The 21,485-nt window shown below is 42.1% G+C and overlaps 1 protein-coding gene across 4 annotated transcripts in view; it reads right to left on the bottom strand.

The window, feature by feature from the left end:
* NCOA5 (nuclear receptor coactivator 5) overlaps positions 1 to 6,075 on the bottom strand; it is a 30,005-nt gene extending 23,930 nt beyond the window's left edge. For all 4 annotated transcript variants that reach the window (XM_054573656.1, XM_054573658.1, XM_054573659.1 and 1 more), the window contains exon 1: positions 5,933 to 6,075. The gene's annotated coding sequence lies outside the window, so the exon portion shown is untranslated. The remainder of the gene's footprint in view (positions 1 to 5,932) is intronic.
* Positions 6,076 to 21,485: the final 15,410 nt, after the last annotated feature.

Genomic DNA, 21,485 nt, shown 5'->3' with positions numbered 1-21,485 from the left:
AATTTACTGAAGGAGAGCGTGGCCTCTCCCAACAACTCCAGCTGGTGAGCTGATACAGATGGGCCCCAGAACACTCACCCAGCGGGGGAAGCCTGTGCTGCAAGGGGCCTGCCCTCCGGAAGGTAATTTCATTTTTGGGGGGACTCCCGCTTCGTATATTACCCAAAAAAGGGAGGAGAGTGCATTTAAACCTAAGGCATTTAAAATAGTGTCCATTACAATGTTTTTCAAGGATCCTTGGTTTGACACTGAAGGGAACAGGTAAGCAAATATTTAAAAGGTTATGATTTTACCTTTAATAAAAGGATATAAAATGAACCGATGGCCAGAAGAGTCAGTAACGAATAACGAACAATCTATTAGTTTAACCCACTGTTCAGGAAGAAGCAGTTAACAAACTACCTCTCCTTATTGTTTTCTAATATATTTAAAATATGTAATTGTGGTAAAAAGCCCATAACAGTCAATCAATGATCTTAACCATTTTTAAACATACAGTTCAGTAGTGTTAAGTATATTCACACTGTTGTACAAAAGATCTCCAGAACTTTTTCACCTTGCAAAACTAAAACACCCTATACCCATTAGACAACTCTCCCTTCCCTTATCCTCATTTATATACATATTCTTTCCATTCTCCACATCACATTTCCCTAATGAAGACATCAGCACCACCTGATAAGACAGGTAAAAATCAGATTCTCAGACCCCGTCTCAAACTTTCAGAATCTGATGATGAAGCCTAGGATCAGGTGATTCTTGGCAGGTATTTGGAAACTACTACTCTGCCATCTATTTATCCCTTGAGTGCATATATAACAATATACTTAGGTCCTCCATTTAGAAATCTCTCAAATCCCATGTTCAAGGGAAATACTAGCTCACAGTCTGTTACCAAAAAAATTTACAATGGCTAAAATCTGTGAAAGTATAATCCCTGAAAACAGTACAGAAAGCATAATCACACGGCTACCTCCAAAGGAAGTGGAATCATGAGCCCAAGCTTCCATAGTGCTACAGGTAATAAGATGAGCTGCCCCCACCCCCAAGGAGGCATGTACAGCCCATCACTTCTCTTCAATTACATCTTATCATTTAAAACTTATCTTGGAAATTTAAGCCCTCCCCCAACTATGTAGTTATAAAATGATAGGAAAAATATTAGCCACTGAGCTTGCCACTTTTTGGTAACATGTTACACACTTTGGTTAAGAAAGGGCACACTGCCGGCTAGGTTCTCTCTAAATTCTGCAAACTAGAGTCGTCAGTATTGTTTTGCTGGCAGGGGCCGGTAACACCTACTTCTTTCTGAGGCATTTAGTTTTTATATCTAAATGCAACTCTTTGCAAAAAGAGATAAATGGCCTCACATATAATTTCAGATCCACACCACTAAAAGAGAAGCGGAGCAAATCTAAAGTTAATAAGCAGTCCATGGAATTGCGGTAGGTTGGCTTTCTTTGTTCTCAAAAAGGTGAAAGCATGCTACTAAATGGAAAGAATTAAAATACTGAAAACTCAACATAAATCCTAACTATTCTTATTACCTCTACTTCAACTGGAAGCCAAAAACTAAATTTTATAGTTTAAGGTCTTGCTTAAAATGAATCTATTAATGTAAACCCAACAATAAACTAGAGTTGTCATTTCCTATTAGTTATTGGGATATGAATGTACTAGAATCTGCTTCAACCTTTTATTTCCAGTGAAAATTCATTTTCTAAAATCCTATACCAGGGGTTCTCAAACTTTCATGGGTTCTCAAACTTTCATGTACACAAGAAACCACAGGGGAAGCTTTTGAGAGACTGATTCCCTAGCCCCCACCTCCTGGGACCAGCCAGCTGAGAGTTCGGGGTGGGAGGCTGCACTCGAGGGTCTGTATTTCCATTGAGCTTTTCTAGTAACTCTGATGCTGTCCTAACTAAGTTGCCCAAAGGCCGCAAAAGGTTCCGTTACACGTTCATAATCCTCAATTTCAAAACTGAACAAAAATCACGGTTTTCCTAATTTTTTTTCTTTTTGGATATCAAAAATAATTTTGAGAGATTAAAAATAAACTTCTTGTATTATCTCTGACCCTGAATACATATTATTAGTTCCTTAATCTCCAACTGCATAATTAGGTATACTCACTTAAAATCAAATTACTTATAATTAAAATTCTCCAAAGCTTACCCACTGGCTGCAGGATCAACCAAATCTTCAGTAATTCAATCATTCCAGATGCAAATCAGGGGACCACTCAACGTATTTTATAAAGTTATAAGACACTCTGCTCTACAATGCAACTCTAGTTGCCCTGATCCTTGCCTAAAGTCATTGGTCTTTATCCAGGTCAACAATACAATTGTTATGACCATGAAATAAAGGGGGAAAAGAGTCTTATGGACTAAAAAAGTTCTGGTTCTTTGAGGGGAATTACTTTAACATCAATGTAATTGGACTGTTCTCTCTTATTATTTTTTAGTGATGGGATAAAGAATGAAAATGACCATCCCTATAAATATTCATATCTGGTGGTAATGAAACCACCAATAAAAAGCAGCAGGCATACTGGTATTATTTATTTAGCTGTCACCGTACTTCCTATTTCCCTAATGTGCTGCTGCTTCAGACAGTGGCCCTACCCTGATCCTTTCATTAATGTCTCATTAATGAGACTAACATAGAGAGTAACTTCCTGTTGGTCACCACTGCCCTTTTAATTTCTTGACAGGCTACTCTATCTGCTCAAGCTGACTAGTCTAGACAAACGAGTATTCTGTTCACAGGACAAATCTTTTGGCATAAAAACTCTGAGCTTTGAAAACACTTGTCTCAAAGACACAGTAACTATCAGTAAACCACAGATATAGAAGGAGAACAAAGTGTAGCAGAAAGTTTTGGGGAACACTGGTACTTCAAGATGTTCATGGGAGGATAGGAAAGGCACCATGGGTCTCTCTGATGACGCCTTTATTAACACTGCATACGTTTAGCATGTTAAAGCCTCTGAGACGTTCTGGAGTAAGGACACCACTTTCACCTCCACATGTCCCAATTTTGCTTGGTCATGAAATCTTTCATCTTCAATAACATCTTCTGAGTTCTACTACATATGTGATTTGAGCAAGACATCTAATCTCTCTGAGACATTATTTCCTTATATGCAAAAAAGATACAATAATAATAATAATAATATCAGTCTACCTATCTCACAAGATGACAGACAGGAGCAAATGAGTTGGTTTTTGTAAACCATATAAACTGCTGATTATATGTTATCATTACCACTAACAGTAATGAGTTTAGAAGTAGACATTTTATTCTTCGTGGGACTTAAAAACAAAAATTTCTGAAAGGAATAAAACAGCAAATATATTTCCTCCAAAGGTTTGCCATTCTTTAGTTTTTAATTTTTTAAACAGTTTTCCAACTCTTTTTTTTTTTTTAAGATTATTTATTTTTAGAGAGGTGAAGGGAGAAAGAGAGGGAGAGAAACATCAGTGTTTGGCTGCATTTCATGGGCTCCCTGCTGGGGACCTGGCCTGCAACGCAGGCATGTGCCCTGACTGCAAATTGAACCGGTGACCCTTTGGTTTGCAGGCTGGTGCTCAATCCACTGAGCCACATCAGCTAGGGCATCATTCTTTACTTTAAAAAAATTTTTTTTATTTATTGATTTTAGAGAAACATCGATTTGTCTGTTACATACATGTATTCACTGGTTGATTCCTGCATGTACTGTGACCGGGGATCAAATCTGCAACCTTAGTGTACTGGGACAACGCTCTAACCAACGCAGATACCCAGCTAAGGCAGGTTTTCCATTCTTAAAAGCACAACTGAATTGAATTAACTCTCACAGTCCTAACAAGCCACACAAAGGTACTGCCATCTGCAGGCCACAGAGATGGAATGCTTGCAATGGTTATTTACAATGAAACCATCCAGCACTTTCTCATCAGACCTCCAAAGCCTTTCCAAAAAATGTTTATTAGCTTTCGAGCACTGGTGGATGAGGCTCCATTTGCTGAAGTTCTGAAATTGACTCGAGTAAAATCAAATTCTCATTTCTTTTCTACTTAGAAATGTGAAGAAAATTACCTTAGCCTTAAGTTCTACATTGTGCTCCTAAGAAAGCAATCCCAAGGAATATGAATTTTTTTTAAACAGAGGCTGAGGAAAAAAAACCCTTACATAGCCTGAACTGACTTGTCAAGACTAAACTTTCAACGAATTAAAGTAAATGTGCTCTCTCACACACAAAAACAGAGGTTACAAAGAGACGACAAGTAGAACAAACCGTTAGCTTATAAATAAGTTAATTTGTCAACGCCTCCTTTCATGTGTGGTGTTTATAAGCATGGGACCTTGAGTAACCTGCACCTCGAAAAATCCCTCCCACCGAGCCTTGCAATATGGTTTCTCTGGCACATTCTACAAGGAAAATCACCGTTTCTATGGTTTCCGTGAAAAGGTTTTTGTCAGAGGTTTCAAAGAATATGTGGAGCTAAATGAAAGGCAAAGGAACCAGAATGAAGGAAGAAACTGATGCTAGCAAAGAGCTAAGGGATCCCCAATACCCACAATGCACTGTTCGAGCTTTACTGGTTTGAAAAAGCCAATACTGAGAGTTAGTTTTCATACCGACTGGCTCATACAGAAAATAGTAAATCTCGACTTCTCAAAACCCCAAACGGCTCCATCAGCGTTTGCAAAAACATCCTTTTGTGAACTGTCAGGTGACTACCACACCACGATGCCGTAAGAACACCGAGGACAGCCTGCAGTTCCCCCGGACTACCGCCTTTAAATCAGTAACGAGAACGGCTTACAACCAGAAGCCTTAAAACGTTAATTATCATCCCTCAAGATCCCGGGGCATTTCACAGAATCTGCTATGCTTCAGTGGGGAATTCGGTGCACAGAGCGAAAGCCAGAAGGACAATGAACCCCATACTCCTAGGGGCAGCGTTTCCCAAAGCGTTGAATGCAGAATAATTCCAGGAGGAACAAGGACGCACTGTTTAATAGATAGGTATTTATTTTTTATGAGTATTAGAAAAATAACTGGCTTCCATTATACGGTTGTGATGTACGTTTCCACCTTAAACAATGTATTTTAGAAGGGGGGAAAAGTGTCCGTTTAAAGGAAAAAAATTAACATTTGGTCAATAAACAGCAGTATAGATGGTACCCGGACATAAAGATGCAACGCGAGAGCCTGGAATTTGGGGAACGTCGTCCTAAAAAAAAAAAAACCCTTGGCGGGTTGCCCCGTTGTGGAAAGTGCCATGGTCTCGAGACTGGAGAGCCAGCAGGTTGGGGTGCTGGCTTAATTTCCGGGGTAACCTCGGCAGTTTTTCCCTGCTCTCTGGGACCGGGATCCGGGTTGTAAAATAGACGGGGGTGTCACATAACAAAGAGACGCCTCGAGGATGCGATCAACGGGTTGGGAGGCGCCGGCGATCCCGGACAGCGCTTGGGTCGCCGCACGGCGCTGTACGCCACGGAGAACGCCGGGTGAGGCGCCCAGGATGAGCCTGGGTTCGAATCCCGACTGCGCCACCGACTCGCAGAGGACGCGCAGACGAGCGACTCGACATTCTGACACGGGGGGGCGAGGTCTGCAGCCCTACCATACAGAGGAGCCTGGGGGCTATTGTCGGCGATTCGCGCACAAACAGGCGGGTGCGGTGCGGCGCCGCGGGACCTCAGTCCACGACTGGCCTCCCGGAATGGCCGGGCCCGGGCCAGACGAGAGCCGAGCCAGAGGAGGCCGCGCCCCGCACCGGGCATGCGCAGTCCCGCGCGCACCCGGAGAGAGCCGCGGTCGCGCGTCCAGTGGGCCCTCCCGCTTCAGCCTCCCCATCCGGCCAGGGTTACCCTCCAGGCCTGCCCGTTAGCCCCAAGCGTCGGCGGACGGCCACCGCTTCCCGGCACTCACCGCTACCAGTGCGGCGGGCTCCCGGACGCTCCTTCGCCTCAGGAACGCCGCCGCCGCCTCTGCCTCAGCCCACCTGCCCGCCGTAGGACAAAGGCGCCACCAACCGACCGGCGCGGGCACGAGGCAATGGCGGTTGGGGCGGAGAGTAGGGGCAGAGGGCGCGCACGCAGCGACGGGCGCGGCAGTGTCGCAAAAGCGCGCGAGTTTACGGCAGGGCTGAGTTGGGGCGTCGATTTCCTTAGCAATGAGGGCGGGGAAGTGGCTCCCGAGCGGCAGTTGAGAACGCTAGGATATGAGTTGCCTAGTAACGGCGTCCTCGGCCGGGTGTCCCATATCTCAAAGGGCTTTGCCCTTCTAATTTTCACAGTGCCTTCCTTTCTTGCTCTCTGTGGAAATGGATCATATAAACCCTAAAATACGTTCACTTAGTCTTGCATAAAACTAAATAACAACAAAAACACACCTTAGAAGTGTGTACTGGAAAACAGTATATATGTATTTTCCCTGTAGTCTCTGGATCACAAGGGGCAAAGAGAGCAGAGGGGCAGAGGAAATGTTTTATTTTAATTTACATTTAAATAGGCTGTGTATGTACTCTATTCGTTTCACCGATAAGGGGCAAAAGACTTCGGTGATATAGCCACAGGTGGTTCTTGAATTATTTATTTTTCTTGGAATATTCAATGCCAAAAATAAAATTCCCAGAATGTTAAATGTTGACTGTGAAGCATGTATAATGTTGTATTATTTATTTAATCTATAGAATATATTTGTCACAGGGAATGGAATTAGTTGTAAATTCACTTGATTTATCACACCTATGGCTGTATGAATCATGTAGGCTCTTTTATTAGTTAGGAAGTGCGTCCGACCTCAAGGGGTCTAGTTTTTCTCCTTGTGACAAGTAAAAGTAGTGGCTGTGGAATCTGAACATTAGAGGAAGTCAGATTTCTTTGACACCTACTCATATATTCACTCCTTTACTAATTTGCTCAATGCAGACCCATCCCTGCTATGGTGGATATTATTGTCGAGTGGAGAGATAGAAGTAGGTGAATAATCACGCTTGAGTGTGTAATTGCAAACAGGTACATACTTGAAGGAGGGAAATAGCACTTCATTGTGTACTTTTTCTTCTTACTTATAGTGCAGGATGTGTCTAAAGCTATGAGTAGATATGCTTGGCTTTCCGACCTTTTACCATAATTCATCATGGCACCTGGGAAAAAGGGAGCTGGTGGTTATTCCCACATCTGCTGAGAGCTTCGGGAGGTTCTCAGGAATTTTTCCTTCCTTTTCCCCAGGTTGTTGGGTTCACTCGCTCTAGGTGAGAATTATCAGGGTTTTGCGGACTCACCTACTTTCCTGGAATACTCTTGTGGAGTAGGTCAACCACACCTGTCTCAGTTCAGAACTTTCTGCCCTTCTTGGTTACCCCCTTTTTTATGCTTATGCCATGAATTTGTATCTCTTCATTATTTGGTTGAATTGATTGATTCTCTTAATTTTTGATATCTTTAAACATTTCAATTATTTTTTGTTTAGATATACAGGGACAGAGATTCTGTGACCCAATTTCATTTTGCTATCTTTATCCACCCGGAAGTTTCACATGATCTCATTCACTCTCACAACAAACCTATGAGATAAATACAACGTAATTTAAACTTTACAAAATTTCTTAACATTTTAAACATACATCAAAATACATAAACTGTTACACAGACCTTTATACTCACCACTAAGACACTCCTCCCATTTCCTTTCCCTCCTTTCCTAGAGGTGATCACTCTCCTGAAATACATTCTGCTGTATATTTTGTACTTCTATTAGGAAGGTATATATATATATGTATATATCTCCCCAATTGTATGCTATTGCTTAATGTGTTTAGGTATATTTTATGTATCCTTTTACAATTTGCTTTTATCTTTTTAACTGTACTGGGTTTTCAAGATTTAACTGTGTTGAAACACATAACTAGCTTACTGGTTCTCAAAGTGTGGTCTCTGGACTAGTAAACAGCATAACTGGTACCTGAGAACTTGTTAGAAATGCAAAATTTCAGCCCCATCCAAGACCCACTGAATCAGACACTCTAGGGGTAGGACCCAGTGATTTTTTTTTTTTTTTTTTACCAACTCCTCCTGGTGATTCTGATGCGCCATAAAGTTTGAGAACTGCTGCTCTAATTTATTTTATTTGCTGTACAATATTCTATTATATAAATGAGCCACAATGTATGTATCTGTACTAGGGAATAGTTAGTTTTTTTTTAAACAAAGAGTGCTGTATCGAACACATTAGTACATATACCTTTGGATATAGGAGTGGAATTGCTGACTTTGTAATATATATTGAACTAAGGAGAATTAGTCAGATTGTTCTTCAAAGACATATTACTGTATATGTTGCCAACAATGTTTAAGTACCATTTCAACATATCCTTGGCAACTTTGGATATTTTCAGACTTTATTCGTTTATGTATTTTTGCTGAATGCTATGTATGCAATATCTTTGTTGTTTCAGTTTTAATTTTCCTGAATTAGTGATATTGAGTATCTTTTCTCCATGCTATTCAGATTTTTTCCTTTATGCACAGCCTGTTGATATTTCTGTACCATTTTTCTATTGGTTTTATTTATGTTTTTCTTATTGATCCATAGAAATTATTTACATAGTTTGGATACTGGATCCTCAAGTTAGGTCTTCTCTCTGTGGTTTGTCATTTTATTTTGTTAATGTTGTCTTGTCTTTCAAAAATTTTAAATTTTAATGCAGTCATATGTTTCAACCTTTCTCTTTATGGCTTGTAGTGTTCTGTGTCTTGTTTAAGAATTCCTTCCCTTTCCTAATGTCATATATTCTCCTTGATAAATACCATTACTATGTCCCTTTTATAGGTGAGTCTGTTGAGTCAGAGAGCTCATGTGACTTGCCGAAGGTCACAGAGCACTGGAGATGAGTGGCTTAGGCTCTTGACCCTCGGGTTGCGTTGCACCCCACAGTTTAGGAATTCCTTGCTGTTCCGTTTTGCTAATTCACGAGGACACTTCTCAGACTTTTTTTGTAGGTGTAAATGATGTTCAGAGCTTGGATGGGCCACAGGTTAATGCAATTCTCATTTACTACATAACAAAGCACTCTGGATTCTTAAAAGTTTCTTTAAATTTTTCAGATGATTTCAGATTTAAAGAAGTTGCAAAAAATAGTCCAAAGAATTCGGAGTGTCCTCCATCCATTTCCCCCTAATGTTGAGCAGTTTACCTTGTTTGCTTTACAACTCTACCTTTGTGTGTCTCTTTCTTTTTCTGAATTATCTCATCTACAGGCCTTATTTGAATTATACCAAACGTCTTACTAATGTTCTTTAGAGTGAAATAAATAATTTTTTTCTGGTAGTATCCAGATTAGGGTTACAGGTTGACTTTAGTTTTCAAATCTCTCTGGTTGCCTTTAATCTGCAACAGTTCTTCAGTCTCCTTTGTCTTTCATGACCTTGACATTTCTGAAGAGTCTAGGTCACTTATTTTATAGATCGTCCCTTATTGGGCTTGTCTGGTGTTTCTTCATTGTTATAATCAGGTCATACATTTTTTGGCAGGAACACATAGAAGTGATGCTGTGTTCTTCTCAGCCACTAATTTTCTTTTGACTGGAATCCTGTACAATATTATATGCACGGATGCATTTTCCAGGCAAAGGGGTTAATATTTCATATTTTCAATTCCCAAAGGGCTCATATGGCCTAATAAAGGCCAAGAAATTCTTCACTTATCTATACTGGTCTTGAGGGAAGTCCTTGGCCAGTGGGAGCACCGGAGAGAGACAAAAGGACAGGTGCTGGGAATGGGGACAGGCAGACCTGCAGCTTAACTTCACTGGCTTCACACAATTCCATGCCCCACCCCTGCCCCAGGACCTGCCTGTGCTGCTCTGGGGATTTACCCAGTTCATCATGTAAACAGACCACTGACCTCCAACTTTCTTGGCTTAAGTGTATTAGGAAGTCTTGGTGGATCAGAACGCAACCTGTGGAATGAGACTGGTCTAGTTCACAACTCTACTCTCCACTTCTACTTGGGCAAACTTGAACTTGTTTTTTAACCTCCCCATGCCTCATTTTATTCATCTGTAAAATGGGGATAAGAATAGTGTGTACTTCCCAAGGTCAATATAAAATAAGTTCAGTGAGGTAGTATAATACATACCATGCATGAAAGCTCTTAGAATGATGCCTGTCTCATCATGTAGGCTCATGAGCTCATGGATCTCCTATTCTCCAGGTTCATTTTATGACACCACAGTTTGCGTCTTTCTATAGACTTGCTTGCGCTAAACAGACCATCCCTAGAACAAAGAGGCCCTTGGGTTTTCATAGACTACTCTGTTCACCATTGGAATAAATGAAGTAAATGTCAAGGAAGCTAATCAGTGAGTTCTTGTTCCCCAGGACATTGGGGGTGGGGGTGGAGGGGACTTTGTTGTGATGATACTGTGTTTGTCTTGAGCCCCAAAAGAACTAATAGCTCCTTAAAGTAAGATTCTTCCAACAAAGTAGTTCAGAGTGGGACTGCCTCCACTCAGCAAGTTCTGTTGTATGTTAAAAGGAGTAGCTCGGGGAAATATGGAAGAGGCACCATAAAGTCCTTGCCAGCCATCAGGGAGCGCAACCCTCTACGACACTCCCACTTATGTCCATATAGCTTTATACAACTTTGGCAATTAGAATAATGGCCCCCAAAGATGTCCATGTCCTAATCTCTGGAACCTGTGAATGTAACACCTAACATGGCAACGGGGACTTTGAAGATGTCATTAGGTTAAGGATCTCCAAATGAGGTGATAATCCTGGATTATCTAGGTAGGTCCAATGTAATCATAAGGGTTTTTATAAGAGGATGGTAGGAGGGTCAGGGTCAGAGGAGATGTGATGATGGAAGCAAGTGGTGGTGGGGATATAACCATTTATGTGAGGGACAAGGAGGGGAGAGAGGGGGGAGGGGAGGGGAGGGGTGGGGAGGAAAGGAGAGATTGGAAGATGTTGCTACACCAGTGGATTTGAAGATGGAGGATGGGACCATAAATGAAGGAAGGCTGGAGGCCTCTATGTGCTGGAAAAGGCAAGAAAACAGAATTTCCCCTAGAGCCTCCAGAATGAACACAGCCTTGCTGATCCATTTTTTACTTTGCTTCCTCTAAAAAACTTAATACACATATATTCCTTTTCTAATGTTACCATAGTTTGTTTCCCCTTTTTAATAACTAAATATTTAATCCAATTAAAATCGATTTTGATGTATGATATCACAGGTATCACAGGTATGATGTAGATATAATAGGTTCCCTCTTTCTCCAGGCTATCTCAGCAACAAGTAACACCCTCAAAACATTTTTGTATCTCTTCTTTGTATATAACATTCTTTCTTGCAGAAAGATTCAATTCAGAGCTATTCATTGTTTCTATAATATATGTTTCTTTTTTTGGCAAGTCACACTGTTTCAATTATTTTTATTTTAGACAAAAGGTATTTAGTTACTTTATTTCCAGAGTCATGTGAAATAAACTTGTGAAAATACTGATAGATAGTTATTTTTGATGTGGGTATGTAAATCTTGTTTGTGCTACTCAGATGACCAGGAAAATCTGAATAATGCCCCCTTTCACTTGAAATTCTCAAAGGATATGTCTCCTGATTTGCCTATATATGCTGGGGTATAGACATCGAACATAACTGTAATAATCATGAAAATGGCAAAGAATAATGTCGAACAGTAGGACAGGTCAGCTGAGTCCACGGCTCGCTGTTTCCCAGAGATTCTGATTCAGTAAGTCTAAAGTAGAACTTAAGAGAGAGAGAGAGAGAGAGAGAGAGAGAGAGAGAGAGAGAGAGAGAGAGAGAGTGTGTGTGTGTGTGTGTGTGTGTGTGTGTGTGTATGTAAAAGCTCTTCCAGGTTTACAAACCACTGGACTGGGTAATTAAAACAGCAGAGGTAACGTACCTAAAAGCCATTTATCCTCTTTTGGGATCCCTCACAAATAACCTAAACTGAGAATGTTAAATCCCTTTCATGAGGGTTAGAACTGAATGACTAGCTGAATCAGTAGAGACAGAATCTGAAAGATGAGTGTTTCAGGTTTAAAACTTAGTGATGCAAAGTGACCGTTTTATTCTTGCTCATAGTTTCTGGGACTCAGTAATTTGGAAAGGGCTTAGTTGGGCAGTTCTGGCTGAGCTTAGTCAGACAGTGGCTGCAGCAGGAACAGCAGGGGTTGGAGCAGCTGGGGGCTGGTTGGACATCTCCCCTCACGTAGTCTCAGGGCCTCTCCATGGTCTGCCTGTGCGGGCGAGCCTGGGCTTCCTCACAGCACGGTGGCCTTGGAGCAGCTGTGCTGTTTGCATGGAGCTCTGGGCTCTGAGAGAGTGCCTCAAAAAACGAGACAGGAACTGTATCATTGCCTTTCATGACATAGCCTCGGAAATCACAAAACCCAGTAAGGCCAGCCAGATTCAAGGGGAGGGAATACAGGTCCCAGCTTTTGACGGAAGGAATAGCATAGCCCTACTGTAAGAAGAGTGGGTGGGTGGAAGATATAGCTGTGGTCATCTTTGAGAAAAACAGTCTGCCACAGGGTTATCCCTCACCCCCACATCCAGCCCACCACATCCGTTCCCCCAGATGGTCCTCAAGTCCATCCACTTCTCTGTGTCCCTCTGTGTCCCACCTCGCTCAAGCAATCCTCCAAACTAGGCTACTTGCTTCCAATTTTTCTTCCCTCTGATGCTTTCTCTTCTACAGCTAGAATGGTATTTTTAGGTAACAAATCTGATTGTCACTCCCCATTGCACTTAAGATATCCTTAAGATAACGATAAAGCTGCCTTCAAGACCCTACGAGATCTGGAAGCTTGCTGCTGTCCAGCTTTATTTAATGCCATCGTCCCCCTTGCTCCCCAACCTGCAACCCCCCTTGGAATCTTTGGGCCCTACATTCACCACATTCTTTCCACCCCAGGGCCTTTGTACCTCCCATTCCTTCTGCTTAAAACAGCCTCCTTTCTACGTCTCCTCATTCCCTCCTCCCTTCTCTGCCAACGTTTTAATTAACTCCTATTCTCCCTGAAGGTTTTAGTTAAAATCTCACTCTGCCTTCACATTCAGAGTAGAGGAGTCATATAGAATGGTAGCTAGGAGCACAGACTATGGAATCAGACTAAGGAATCAGTGCAGACTATGGAATCCAAATCTTGACTCTACCATTTACTAAACTGTGTTGATCTTGGACATGTTACCTAGCCACTCTGTGCATCATTTTCCTCCTTTGTAAGACAGGAATAGTAGTAAGACCTATCTCAAAGGATTTTTGTGAATGGTGATGAGTGATTTACATGTGTTAATATGTCAAACACCTAGAACAGTGCCTGCCACGTACTCCTCAATAAGCAGTAGTTTGTCAGCCTGTTGCACACTCTTGTAGGAATGGGCACTTCTGTTCTGAAACTACTTTACCAATCACAGGCCAAGTAATGGATTGTGAGGAGAATTAGCAGGTTACCTCTTAACCTATGACAGCTGAGGGTAAAGGCATGCTAAATATGTTATACACCAGGGGTGAACTTGGCTGGGAAAAATCTACTTCCTTATTTTCATTTTACTTCTAACTTAAATTAAGCCTTTTTCTTAATTATGAACAGAGGAAGCCAACAGTAGTATTAGCAGAGCCTGCTATAGCATCTCCCATAGAAAGCACAAGATATTTTGTATCACATTACAGTCTTTGCAGATGTCTTGAATTATTGTTTGTACTCATCATTACTTTGAAATTATGGAAATTTTAGACTTGCCACTAGATCTTATTATTTAATCCATTAATAAAGCAGCACATATACTGCTATATCACACATTTGTCTTTGTAATGTTTTGATGACTATATTTCAATATAATTAGTTTTCTTTGTAGCTCTATTTATCATATTTTATGCATTTGCAAGCATTTTTTTTTCTGAGCAGGGTCCATACACTTCTCCAAATGCTCAGAGGAGTTCACAATATTAAAAAACGAGAACTCCACTCTGAAGAAAGTAGCCAAAAACTGGGATGAGGAGCTCTCCCCAGGGCAGACTAAGAGGTGAATGCTTTCTTTGAAGCAGTCATGGTCTGAGGACTTCATGTATATTCTTATTTAATCCTCCCAACACCCTACGAGGTAGGTATTAATACTATACCCATTTTATAGATGAGAAAAGTGAGGCTCAGAGAAATGGGCAAATTACCCCAGGTCACAGAGCAGTATTCTGGTGGCGGAATCCATGCTTTTTATTGACTTCTATGTCTTGCTTCCCATACAAATCCTTGCAGTCCTTCCACTATCTTGCAAAGAAAATATTGGTATCCCATTTCTCCATTTCACAGATGAGAAAACAGACTCAAAGGGGATGTTATTTTATCTCCACAGTTAAGCAACACAGTCAGGATTCAAAACCATGTCTGTCAGGCTCCAAAGCCCATGTGTCCCGTTGTGCCCTGCGGAGCTAATTAAAGTTACCATGGAAATGTAGCCCGGGAGAGCTGATGGTTGGTCAGATATATGACTCAGGCAGACCTTTCCATGCCATCCATCAGGATTAGACGGTTTGGAAAGAAATGGCTACTTTTACAGCTTTTGCTGTGGGGTTACAGAACGGAGCAGGGAGCATCTTCGTGGATGTGAAATACACACCGGCATGTGGAAAACCCCATTAGCTACTATTGTCTAGACGGAGAGTTAAAAGTAGGAAGCAGGATATAAAAGAATAAAGAAGTAGGAAGTTCTGAATGGGGCTCCTGGTGGAATTGAAAGAACCATTATTTTGAAACCATTAATGATGAACTTGGTAAGGATCAAAGTAGTCTTATGACCTATAATTCTAATGAAATGAAAATGAGGTAATGGTATATTTTATAACTACCGAGGCTCTGAGACGCTGGAAATTATCTCAGCATGAATACGATAAAGGCGCAAGGAACAATGGAAGCCACCTAGAAAAGAATCTTTATTCGGCTTTATTTATAGCAGATATTCGTCTTGTCTTTTAACACGGCGGTCACAAAGGAGTTTGTTTCGCATTGCTGGGTGTATAAAAATACGACGGTTGTCACCTTCCCTGATGCCTCCTTCCATAGGACCAAGCTAATACAAAGGAGAGACGGGGAGTGCCATGAAGAGGGGACTGAACGGCGGGGGCTGGGGGAGGTAACGGGAGGAGAGAGAGCATAGGGGGAGAAGAAAAGAACTGAGAGATTCTTCCCACCATTGTTCAGCCCTTTTCTATAGTACTGAGCTGTCTAACAGGGTAGTCACTAGTCATATATGACTATTTATATTTATTATGAGTAAGTGAAATAAAAAATCAACTTCTTCCATTGCACTAACCACATTTTGAATGTTTAATGGGCTCCGGTAGTCAATGGCTACCATATTGGGATTGGGTTGTTATCATCACGGAAAGTCCTATTGGACAGCACTGATAACCACCCAATTCCACCTGTGGGTCCAAGCATATTTGAAGTCCAGGACAAGTGGAACCCTATGACTATAATATCCTTGGCCCATGGGAGGGCAGAAGCGTAGAGTTTTCCGAAATGGGACATGAGTCTCGGGTTCCCATATGACCTTATGTGAGCTACTTGTGCTCTCTAGGACTCGGTGTTTTCATATGAATGATTAGTATCAATTTTGCTGGATGTTATAGAAAACTGCACAATTAATTTAATCCCTATAATAACCATGTGCACTATTAGGTTCATGTTATCTTTGCTTCTGTTTTTTTAAGAAAAAGTAATACATTGTAGTTATGGCTAGAGCCATAACTTTATTCCCTGTTTCTTCCTCACCCTTCTCAGAGGGAATCACTCTCCTGAAATAGTATTTATCATTTGCATACTTTTTTTTTGCTTTTATTACAAATGCATGTATCCCCATATAATATGTTTAATTAATTTTTGTCTCTTTTAAATTGTATTGGAATATTACATTGTGGATAAATTATAATGTCTGTGGGCTTATTTGTTTTGCAATCTATTGCTTCCTCTCATAAGCTACTTCAGGTTGTTTTTTAAATCAGATTTTATTTAGATGTAATTCATATTCCATGAAGTTAATCTATTTAAAGCACACAATTCAATATTTTGGTATATTACATTATTAATTTTTTAAAACTCGTGAAATGTGTATGATAAAATTTGCTATTTTAACCATTACAAACAAAAAGAATGTAGGCTCTTGAGGTCACACAGGAGCAGAACCGAGCTTCAGACCCTGACCCCGACCCCTGGCTGCAGAGGCCCCACTTCTACCCACCGAGTTACACCGCTTCCGGCTGCTATTTCATTGTGTGTAAATCCCTGTGTTTTAGTTGAACTCACCCGGAAACAGAAAATGAGATAGGATTTGAGTACAACTAGTTTATTTTAGAGGTCGTCCCAGGGAGCACCACAAAGGGAATGGGGAAGTGAAACAGGGAGAGGAAGGAAGCCATTACAGGACAGACTAATGAGTAAGTTACACTGTGGGCAACCAGGGCTTCATCTTGCCTGAGGAGGCAATGGAAAACACACACCTCTGAGTTAGTCCATCCCGGGGTGTCCAGCCCACGGCCCATGGGCCACATGCGGCCCAACGCAAAACCATAAATTTGCTTACAGCCTTTTACTTTGATCATCAGTTTTCAATAGTGTTTGTGTATTGAATGTGTGGCCCCAGACAACTGTTCTTCCAGTGTGGCCCGGAGACGCCAAAAGGTTGGACACCCCTGAAAGGGATGAGGGAACTGGGGTTTCCAACAGCTCCTTGTCTGGCATCGGAAGGAGGTTGCTCCTGGGGACATCAACTCTGGCACTTCTGTCCTGCCCCCCTCAAGGGCTAAACATGCTCTTGTGGCCATAAGAGCCCTGCTCCCCTCCCCCAGGAGGTCACAGGCACTTGACGTAGAGACAGGAACAGTGAATACGAAAGGCCTGAGAATGGCGTCCCAACATCCTGCTACCTAGGAGACTGGCTAAATGCTCTTTCTAACAAACGAATGGCTTGTGGCACTTAGTACTAGGTCTTTTTACACGATAAAATCTGAAACCATCATTATCAATAATCTGCCAGAAAGTGTGGACGGGAGAGCCTGGAGGTAGAATTAGACATTTGAGCTGATTTTCAACATGGATGAAAAAGTAAAAGGTTAATATCATTTTTGTACAAAGAGCTCTTCATTAAGGCTAGGGCTTTGTCTAGTCAATGGTATAATACCAACATCCAACACATAGTAAGTGCTCAGTAAGTGTTTGTTGAATAAATACATGAATAAGTGAAATTGATAAGACAATTCAGTAGAAAAGTGGGCAAAGTTAACCCATGAAAGAGGAAATCCAAATAGCTAATAAGCATTTAACAGGATATTCAATGTCACTAATAATTGGAAGAATGTAAATTAAAGCAACAATAAGCTATGTCTCTTCATCAAATTGTCAAGTATTAAAATGAATGATAGCATCTAGTGATGGAGAAAGTGCAAAGTAAATGTCCTTTTATATATATTTCCCAAGATTTTTTTGGAAAATATCTGTTAGCATTTACAATATACATACCCACAAATTCCACTTGTAGAAATCTACTCTACAGGAATAAAAGCTCAAATGCCTAAGGATATGTGTTCTTACAGCATGTTTTGCAGTGGTTAAAGCTTGGATGCAAGCTGAGTGTATGGCAACAAAGGAATGGTTGAATCAATTGTGATAAGTTCACATGGTGGAATACTACACAGTTATTAAAGAAGAATGTGTCAGGCCTGTGTCTACTGACTTGGAATGATTTCCACAAGATATTGTTAAGTGAGAAAAGTGATCACAAAAAATAATAGAGATTCCTTTTTCTTATGAAATGAACAATTAAATAGGTACAAGGATACCTGCCAGGCTGTTATGGGGAGAGAAGTATAGAGATAAAGAAAAAAAGATATTTACAAAAGTGGAAATAATACATATGGTATAGTGTCATAAAAGGATGTAAAACAGGAAAAATATCTATGATATCCTTGAGGAGAACAAAAACCTGAAGGCACATATGCACAAGGACAAAAAAGGGACATGTACAAATAAAAACATTAACTTAATTTGGGGATGGGACCATGGATAATTTTTTGGTGTGTAACCAAGTGTCTGTTTCATACGTAGGTCTTGAGCAAGAAAGGTTTGATTATTCACTGTGCTTTGACTATATGAAAAGATGCAGAATTGTATCTTGGCTCCTGATTCCCAAACATTCACTGAGAAGAACTTACGTTCTCATCTTCTTCTAAGTCTTTCCCCAGGGTTTGGCATTTTTAAAGCAATCAGACTTGCCTTTTGAGGCTGTTTCCCCTGTATTATTGGGTTAGGAGAATATTTGCTTCCTGTAGTTGTGGGATCTGGTGGAGGCCCAAACTTACGAGGACACGGAAAGGAGGAAAATACGATCCTGCACAGAGAACCGCAGCTCATGAGAAGTGTTCTGAAGGGATACAGTGGTGCACATGGTTTGTCCTGGCTGCTCAGCATCTGAATAAACAGCCTTCTTACTTGAGGGGAGTGGTGGGGGTGGGGACAGGACCTACCAAGGAGGCCAAGAGGGTACAGATAATTCTCCCTACCTCCTGCCAGCCCGAAGACGGGTGTGAAACAAGCGTGGCTACTCTGATGTTCCTTCTCAAGACTTTGAACTTCGAGGGAATAATGCTCATGTTCAAGGTCAGTGAGGGATTGTATTAGTTATCTATTTCTGTGTAAGAAATTAGCCTGAAACTTAGTGATTTGACATGACAAGCATTTGTTATCTCCCAGTTTCTATGGGTCAAGAATCCAGGAGCGGCTTAGCTGCGTGCTTTTGTTAAGGGTCTTTCACACACAAGATTGCAGTCCAGGTATCAGCTGGGACTGCAGTTGTCTGAGGCTTCACTGGGGCTGGAGGATCCACTTCCTTTTTTAAAAATTTTATTTATTTAGTTTTTAGAGAGAGGGGAGGGAAGGGAGAAAGAGAGAGAGAAATATTGATTGGTTGCCTCTCATATGCAACCCGACTGGGGACCTGGCCCGTAACCCAGGCATGTGCCTTGATTGGGAATCGAACCAGCAGCCTTTTGGTTTGCAGAACGATGTCCAACCCACTGAGTCACACTGTTCAGGGCAGGATCCTCTTCTATTGGCCAGAATCTTTGGCTCCTCACCATGTGGGCTTCTCTAAAGACCGACTGAGTGTCCTTGTAACATGGTAGCTGGCTTCTCCAGAGGGGCTGATGAGGGGCAGGGTGGTGGGTAGAGAGAGTGAGAGAGGAGGGAGAAAGGGGGCAGGGAGAGAGAAAACATGCAACAGAGCACATCAGACAGAAGCCTCAGTAGTCTACAACCTAATCTCAGAGGTGACATGCCATCACTTCTCTGGGTTTCTATTGGTCACCCAGACCAACCCGGGTATGATGATGGAGGGGACTACACAAGGCTGTGAAGACCAGGAGGTGGGCTCACTGGGGACCCTCTTGGAGGTTGGCTGCACAGAGGTGGTTTGTAAGACTTGTTCTGTAGCAGGTTCTTGTCTATGTCTCCTATCCTGTGGTTCCTGCCTGAGCTTGATTCTTCAGCTTTCCTTTCGATTCTATGAGCTACCTGATCCTTTCCAACAATGTTCTCTGCTATGTATTTAAATTCACTAGCTTTGTCTTTTCTTGGCTGCAGTGATATCCCTGACTGGAACAGGAGCAATGGGAGAGGACAGTGGTGGGGTAGGTGGGTTGGTAGTGGAGGAACTCACTTCAGATAAGGTGACCCAGGAGGGCCTCTCTGAGGAGGTGCCATTTGCCAGGAGACCTGAATGGGAAAGTAGAGTCAGTGGATGACAAGTGGGAGGAGGGGCATTTCAGGTAGAGGGGGCAGCACAGGCCAAGGCTCAGAGGTGGAAGCCAAGAGGTCTGGATGGCTAGGGTGTAGCGAGCAAGTAGGTGAGTGGAGGGAGAAGTCAATGAAAGCCAGAGATCACACAGGAATGGTGGAAAGATTTGGATTACTCTCTCCTAACCAAAGCTGCCTCTGATTCCAGACATTGGAGCCCAAGAAGGCTGTGAACCAGACCTAAGGTTTCCTTCTCTAGGAATCTGGATCAACCAAATCATGACTAGTTCAGGAGCAAGATAAAAATCTATACTTTGTTAACTCACCAATCTGTTTTTTGTTTGTTTGTTTTTTCTTTTCACCCATCAGTTTTGCTGGCTCTTTGGTTTTCCTTAATTTCTGGTTGGATTATTCATTCCTGAGGCTTTTAGCTCTCTCTGATAAAGCACAACCCAACTCTGCTGAGCTGAAGGGGAAGATTTTTGTCCAAGGTTGGGCTGGGAATGCCAGCTAGAGAGCCTGGTCATCTGGTGGAGATGGACAGCTATGCAGGACAGTGTAGAATGAGCAGGAGGATCCTGATGGATCCCTTCAGTCTCATGTAGTCCGACCTTCACTCAACAAAGAGTTGTTCAGTGTTCAGCGTGTTTCTGGGCTCTTTGTAGGCATCAGGCTACGAAGATCCTTCTTTCTAGATATCGTTAGGTGTGAGGAATGGCCCAGTCCAAGGTTAATGAGTGGGAGTTCCCGTCATTTAGGAGCTGGCACTATGGCTCATGGCCAAAATCAACAGGCCCTATGCAAATAGGAGGCAGATACTTTCCCTTCAAGGGGGCAGAACTGGCCCTCTATCCCTTAGCCAAAACATCACTTTCTTTTTTTCTTGTCCGTTTAATAATCGTAGAGAAGGAGGCATTCTCTGGTTTTATTGAGGACTATATGTTATGGTGGAAGACAATACTTCACAATTTAATTGGGAGTCTCTCATGGAAATTGAAGGGTGACCGCAAGAAAGGATGCTGGGATGCTGTTGCCCGGTGCGGGGTGGTCTACTGGGTAGTGGAATTGCTGATGTCCCCCTATGCCTATGCCTCTGCCTATGAGCAAGGGAGAAGAGAGGTGGAGAGAGGGGTCACTGTGGAGCAGTTGCCTGGGATGCATGAGTTTCTCTGGTCAAGTGGGCCCTGCAGTAGTTAGCCAGGCTTCCTGGTGTCACACCAAGCAGTCTGATTGCAAGAGGGTCTTCCCAGTGGCAGGGGCCTAGGTGGTGGGGGAAGGAAGGAGCACTCAAGCCTGAGCTGGATGTCCCCTTCAGAGAGCTGTGCAGTGGGGAAGCACCCAAGAAATTTATTCATGTGCCCCATGACAAACCGTATATGGACCATTGCCACTCTGGGTTGGCTGGGGAAGCAGGGTTGATGGAGAGAGAGGGCCATTTCAGAGTGCTATTCCTCCTCCATTCTCTCAATATCAATAAGGGGGCAGGTGCTGGGGCATGTCTTCCAACCAGACCATGTTCTCCCTAACCCCCACCTTTCATCCAAGCAGGCAGGCACATGGCTCAAGTCAACCCTTGGATGAGTAAAGGAGACAAGAAAATGAGACTTAAATTGAGTTTGAGAATAAAGCTTTCAAGGATGGAAGTTTAACAACAGAAAGTGATC

Source organism: Pteronotus mesoamericanus, unplaced genomic scaffold (assembly GCF_021234165.1).
Source record: "Pteronotus mesoamericanus isolate MK-2021 breed Mesoamerican mustached bat unplaced genomic scaffold, CSHL_Meso_final contig_25, whole genome shotgun sequence".
Lineage (NCBI taxonomy): Eukaryota > Metazoa > Chordata > Mammalia > Chiroptera > Mormoopidae > Pteronotus > Pteronotus mesoamericanus.
The sequence above is the reverse complement of the archived record's forward strand: the minus strand, read 5'-3'. Positions and strand labels throughout refer to the sequence as shown.